A 7,488-nucleotide genomic window follows, 5' to 3' on the forward strand; every position below is an offset into this window, starting at 1 on the left:
TGGGAACCAGGCATGTAGAGTCCATCCGTTCACCTTTTCTACAAAGACATGGTGGTTGGATCCAAAGATCTCAAATTTGGACTCATCAGACCAAAGCACAGATTTCCACTGGTCTAATGTCCATTCCTAGTGTTCTTTAGCCAAAACACGTCTCTTCTGCTTGTTGTCTGTCCTTAGCAGTGGTTTCCTAGCAGCCTTGCAGCTATTTTACCATGAAGGCCTGCTGCACAAAGTCTCCTCTTAATAGTTGTTCTAGAGATGAGGTGTGTCCAAACTTTTGGTCTGTACTGTAATATATATATATATATATATATATATATATATATATATATATATATATACACTGTATATACAGTTAGGTCCAGAAATATTTGGACAGTGACACAAGTTTTGTTATTTTAGCTGTTTACAAAAACATGTTCAGAAATACAATTATATATATAATATGGGCTGAAAGTGCACACTCCCAGCTGCAATATGAGAGTTTTCACATCCAAATCGGAGAAAGGGTTTAGGAATCATAGCTCTGTAATGCATAGCCTCCTCTTTTTCAAGGGACCAAAAGTAATTGGACAAGGGACTCTAAGGGCTGCAATTAACTCTGAAGGCGTCTCCCTCGTTAACCTGTAATCAATGAAGTAGTTAAAAGGTCTGGGGTTGATTACAGGTGTGTGGTTTTGCATTTGGAAGCTGTTGCTGTGACCAGACAACATGCGGTCTAAGGAACTCTCAATTGAGGTGAAGCAGAACATCCTGAGGCTGAAAAAAAAGAAAAAATCCATCAGAGAGATAGCAGACATGCTTGGAGTAGCAAAATCAACAGTCGGGTACATTCTGAGAAAAAAGGAATTGACTGGTGAGCTTGGGAACTCAAAAAGGCCTGGGCGTCCACGGATGACAACAGTGGTGGATGATCGCCGCATACTTTCTTTGGTGAAGAAGAACCCGTTCACAACATCAACTGAAGTCCAGAACACTCTCAGTGAAGTAGGTGTATCTGTCTCTAAGTCAACAGTAAAGAGAAGACTCCATGAAAGTAAATACAAAGGTTTCACATCTAGATGCAAACCATTCATCAATTCCAAAAATAGACAGGCCAGAGTTAAATTTGCTGAAAAACACCTCATGAAGCCAGCTCAGTTCTGGAAAAGTATTCTATGGACAGATGAGACCAAGATCAACCTGTACCAGAATGATGGGAAGAAAAAAGTTTGGAGAAGAAAGGGAACGGCACATGATCCAAGGCACACCACATCCTCTGTAAAACATGGTGGAGGCAACGTGATGGCATGGGCATGCATGGCTTTCAATGGCACTGGGTCACTTGTGTTTATTGATGACATAACAGCAGACAAGAGTAGCCGGATGAATTCTGAAGTGTACCGGGATATACTTTCAGCCCAGATTCAGCCAAATGCCGCAAAGTTGATCGGATGACGCTTCATAGTACAGATGGACAATGACCCCAAGCATACAGCCAAAGCTACCAGGAGTTCATGAGTGCAAAAAAGTGGAACATTCTGCAATGGCCAAGTCAATCACCAGATCTTAACCCAATTGAGCATGCATTTCACTTGCTCAAATCCAGACTTAAGATGGAAAGACCCACAAACAAGCAAGACCTGAAGGCTGCGGCTGTAAAGGCCTGGCAAAGCATTAAGAAGGAGGAAACCCAGCGTTTGGTGATGTCCGTGGGTTCCAGACTTAAGGCAGTGATTGCCTCCAAAGGATTTGCAACAAAATATTGAAACTAAAATTTTTTTTTGGGTTTGGTTTATTTGTCCAATTACTTTTGACCTCCTAAAATGTGGAGTGTTTGTAATGAAATGTGTACAATTCCTACAATTTCTATCAGATATTTTTGTTCAAACCTTCAAATTAAACGTTACAATCTGCACTTGAATTCTGTTGTAGAGGTTTCATTTCAAATCCAATGTGGTGGCATGCAGAGCCCAACTCGCGAAAATTGTGTCACTGTCCAAATATTTCTGGACCTAACTGTATATACTAGAAGGTGGCCCGATTCTAACACATCGGGTATTCTAGAATTCATTGTGTACTTAATGTATGATTTCTGTTATATATATATATATATATATATATATACACACACATACATATAGTAGATAAACAAAAAGCCAGCACTAAATGTGCACTTCAGCACTAAAAATTCCAAACTGTACTTATTATAAAAAAATGTTGAGATTTTTGGCAAAAAATTGCAATTTCTTGAGCTGCCTCGCCACGTCACGGCAAATCTCATTTGAGGCAGTCCTACACTAAAATATTTTTATAAAATGTGCCATACGGCCTCACATATGAATAGTAGAACTGCTCTTAGCAGCACTCACCTAGTCTATTTCAATCCCGTACCCATGACTGAGTCATGGCTGTGGGCGGGACAGGTCCAAGCAAATGCTGCATGAAGTAAATAGCCTGTGGACAAGGCCTGATGACAATGTGAACAGTCACCAACCGCCAAAATCTAGACAGATGGAATACATCCCAAATTGGGGTGCATAGCATGGTGGGGGTCAGCCACCGACCAATTCAATGAAGAAAAACAAAAAGCCAGCACTAAATGTGCACTTCAGCACTAAAAATTCCAAACTGTACTTATTATAACATTTTTTTGAGATTTTTGCCAAAAAATTGCAATTCCTTGAGCTGCCTCGCCACGTCACGGCAAATCTCATTTGAGGCAGTCCTACACTAAAATATTTTTATAAAATGTGCCTTACGGCCTCACATATGAATAGTAGAACTGCTCTTAGCAGCACTCACCTGGTCTATTTCAATCCCGTACCCATGACTGAGTCAAGGCTGTGGGCAGGACAGGTCCAAGCAAATGCTGCATGAAGTAAATAGCCTGTGGACAAGGCCTGATGACAATGTGATCAGTCACCAACCGCCAAAATCTAGACAGATTGAATACATCCCAAATTGGGGTGCATAGCATGGTGGGGGTCAGCCACCGACCAATTCAATGAAGAAAAACAAAAAGCCAGCACTAAATGTGCACTTCACATCTAGTGCTGGCTTTTTGTTTTTTATACATACAGTAGATGTTGTGTGTAGTTACCAAGTGTTTTTGTAGGGCGCTGTAAATGTTCTGGGTGTGGGGTGTGTGAGAGCGGTATTGTTTGTGTGTTGCGTTGTGTGTTGCGTTGTTTGTGAAGCGCTGTGTGTCTGCAGCGTTGTGTGTGTGTGGTGCTGTGTGTGTTGCGCGGTTTGTGTGCGTGTGTGTGTTTTGGGGGGAGGTATGTTTTGTGCAGTGTGTGTGTGTGTTGGAGAAGTAGTTCTAGGGAGAGAGGAGTATAATAGGAGTAGTCCTGGGGGGAGGAGGATAATAGGAGGAGTAGTCCTGGGGGGAGAGGAGTATAATAGGAGGAGTAGTCCTGGTGGGAGAGGAGGATAATAGGAGGAGTAGTCCTGGGGGGGAGGAGGATAATAGGAGGAGTAGTGCTGGGGGGAGAGGAGTATAATAGGAGTAGTAGTCCTGGAGGTGAGGAGTATAATAGGAGGAGTAGTTCTGGGGGAATAGGAGTATAATAGGAGGAGTAGTCCTGGGGGGAGAGGAGAATAATAGGAGGAGTAGTCCTGGGGGGAGAGAGATGAGAGGCCATGGGTGGAGGCCAGCATGGCTGTCTGAGCCGGCACCGTCTCGGGAGGAATTTGCGGACGCGCCTGAGGTTGGCGGCGGTTGGTAGGCCTCGGCCTCTTTGGGGGTGGGGCATGCCACGGCTCTCCTGCTCCAATACCCTAATGCTGCGGCGGGTCGTCCTGGCGATGTACTTTTCAGGCGGCCTAGCTGTCTTCAACGACAGTCTCCTGGAGGATCCAGGGTTCCTTCCTGGCAGTCAGTGTATCGGCGGCGGTCTCCCCTTCACACTTGTAGCTCAGGATCCAGTCTCAGAGTCATCCAGCCAGGCTTCTCCTGGATTGGGCCTGGCAGCGGCTGATCCGAGGTCCACATCACCGTTTACCGAATGGTTTTGGATAGTCAACAGGATTCGGGAATTTCGGCTGGTGGGATCACAGCTCCTGCGTAGCCTGGTGAGTATGTCTATGTCTTGCTTGTCCTCTTTTTCTATCAGTTTTCCAGGTGTTTTTGTCTAGTCATGGGGTGTTGGCCGTCGGCGTCGGTTCAGTGGGGCAGGCGGACCAATTAGTTGGGAGTGGTGTTGCGGTAGTTTTGTCAGGGGTTAGGGAGTTGGTAGCCCGTAATAGGGCTATGCCGCAGTGTATATCCATTTGGCTTGCTCCTGGGATTGGGGTACAGGGATTGTGGCTGGCGGGCTGGTGGGACCAGGGCAGGGTGTCAGAGCCAATGTTTGTATCAGTTCAGATGGTGAAGAGGAAGGATGGGATTTACTTGGATGATAAAGCATGGTGGAAGTCTCTGTCTGTTTTGAGGGTTCTCATTTGAAGGATGGATACAGGCATGTAAGGCATATGAAGGACAGTAAAAAAACCAAAACAACTCACAGAACTGCTATCGCAGACATTTGTATAAAGTTTGGCATGGTGGCTCAGTGATTAGCACTGCAGTCTTGTGGTGGCTCAGTGGGTAGCACTGCAGTCTTGCAGCGCTGTGGTCCTGACTTTGGATTCCACAAAGGGCAACATCTGCAAGGGGTTTGTTTGTTCTCCCCATGTTTGTGTGGTTTTCCTCTGTGTACTTCGTTTTCCTCCCATAATCCAAAGACATACTGATAGGGATTCTAGATGTTGAGCTCTAATGGGGTCATTGATACAAATGATTGTAAAGTGGAACCAATAGCGCTAGATGAATGTATAAATATTGTTATAATTTCCACTGTTGCTTTTGAAAAAGTTATTTTAGATAAGCAAAAGAGGATGACAGTAAAAAGAGGGAGGAGCAGAAGCGCCGGTGGCATCTGATCCCACAGGCTTTCATGAACTGGTTACAGGCGTTCGTGATTTGGCGAGTGTTAGTGGGAAAAAGGCGCCGGGCAATTGTTGGCATCATTTGTGGTATATGGATTCCATCGGGGGAAGCTTATAGGGCAGTCATGGCGAACCTTTTACAGGTCGAGTGCCCAAACTGTAGACCTAAACCCAATTTTTTTCCCAAAGTGCCAACGAATCCTATTATGTAAATAATTGATATTAACCTTACCTTTGCAGTCTCCTCTTCAGCAGGGGGCATCACGCTCATTCATGCTTACTACACATTAAAGCTGAGCCTCTCCCACTGCCCTTTCCAGACACAGCAGTTGGATTGATCTTTCTGGAAAAGAATTGCAGCCTATTAGGCCTGCGACACACATCCGTGCCCCCGGTATGTGTTTGTTACGTTTTTGCACGTACCGGCGGCACGGAGACACGTTGACAAATGTTACCCTATGGTAGAAGGCACACACACGTAAAACCACACGGAACGTGTGTCCGTGTGGTTAGTACGTGTGTGCGTTTTTCCACACGGCCGACATATCCGTTTTTAGCCGTCAGCACGCAGACACGAACCCGCTACAGTCAATGGGTCTGTGCCTGCACGAACGACACACGTAGTATGTCCTTGTGCTACACGTACCGTCCGTGTGCGTTTTTAAATGAGCGATGTCGGGGTTTTTTTTGTTAAATGTCAGTCAACTTACCTTTTTTTCTGCTGTTCTCAGTCATCATCCCTTTGGCACTCGGTCTGTATCTTCCCCTGTCGCATACTCACCGATACCCGATCATCAGCGTGGCGAAGAACAGCTGTGCCAAAGATACGCGAGACACGCCCACACGCTGAGTGACAGCTGTCTCACTGCAACCAATCACAGCCGCCGGTTGGCGGGTATATACTGTGCAGTTAAATAATTAATTTAAAAAAATGGCTTGCGGTCGCCCCCAATTTTGATACCAGCCAGGGTAAAGCCATACGGCTGAAAGCTGGTATTCTCAGGATGGAGAGCTCCACGTTATGGGGAGCCCCGCAGCCTAAAAATATCAGCCAGCAGCCACCCAGAATTGCCGCATCCATTAGATGCGACAGTTCCGGAACTGTACCCGGCTCATCCCGAATTGCCCTGGTACGTTGGCAATCGGGGTAAAAAGGAGTTAATGGCAGCCACCCATAGCTGCCACTAAGTCCAAGATTAATCATGGCAGGCGTCTCCCCGAGATACCTTCCATGAGTAATCTGTAAGTTAAAGTAAATAAACACATACACCTGTAAAAATCCTTTATTTGCAATAATAAAGACTAACAAATACCCTTGCTCACCACTTTATTAAGCCCCAAAAACCCATCCATGTCCGGCGTAATCCACGGAAGTCCCGCGTCGCTTCCAGCTCTGCTACATGAAGGTGACAGGAGCTGCAGAAGAACACCGCCACTCCTGTCAGCTCCACGCAGCAACTGAGGTGAGTAGCGCGATCAGCGATGACGTCACTCAGGTAACTCACGGCCACCGCTGGATCCTCCAACTGTGAAAGCAAGTCGCCCAAGTGACAGCGATGAAATCACAGGTGAGTTGCGGTCTCGGGGGGAGGACTCCAGCTAGCCGCGGGTAGCCTGAGTGATGGCAGCGCTAATCGTGCTGCTCACTTCAGTCACTCAGGGGATTAGTGGTCACCGGTGAGTCCTTCACGGGTGACCGCTAATCAGTACGCAACACTTAGACAGACCCGCGGTATGACAATGAAGTCGGGTGAAGTTCACCAGAGTTCATTCTCATCGCGCGACTCTGTCTGCTGTGAGCCGACATGTATCAACGACATTGGGCATCACACACGGATCATTTCACATGCACATTACATGTACGCATACACAGCCATTCCACACGCACACACGGCAAGCATACACCATCACACGGATGTAACACGTACTGGAGAAACGCCGATAAAAAATGGAACACGGACCCGAAAAACGGAACGGGAGACACGTAAGTTTTTTATACGGAAGTGTGTTTTAGGCCTTAGAGATTTTAGCATGGAATGTAATCAGATGTCACCCTGAAATCCACATCTACATTTTAAAGTCTTAACATCTCGAAATCCTATAAAGATGTACGAGTTGCTCCCCCCCCCTTTCATTGTGTAGTTATGTCCCCCTTCCTGGGCCACTTCCTGATAAACATGTCCCCCATTCTGATATAAATTTCCCACATTCTGGTATATTTGTCTCCATCGTGGCCTCATACTGGTAAATGTACGCCATCCCAGCATATTTCCCAACCTGGTAAATATTCCTCATCCTAGTAAATGTTCCACCATCTCAGCATGTATCTCATCCTGGTAAATGTACGCATTTCTGGTAAATGTTCCCTAATCCTGGTAAATGTACCCCATCCAGGTAAATGTCCCCCTTACTTGCATGTTACCTTTTCTGGTAAATGTTCCCCTTCTTGGTAAATGAACCCTATCCTGGGATGTTTCCCCCATCCTGCCATGCATGTTTCCCCCATCCTGCCATGCATGTTTCCCCCATCCTACCATGCATGTTTCCCCCATCCTGCCATGCATGTTTTCCCCATCC

This window comes from Anomaloglossus baeobatrachus, chromosome 10 (genome assembly GCF_048569485.1).
Source record: "Anomaloglossus baeobatrachus isolate aAnoBae1 chromosome 10, aAnoBae1.hap1, whole genome shotgun sequence".
NCBI classification, from domain to species: domain Eukaryota; kingdom Metazoa; phylum Chordata; class Amphibia; order Anura; family Aromobatidae; genus Anomaloglossus; species Anomaloglossus baeobatrachus.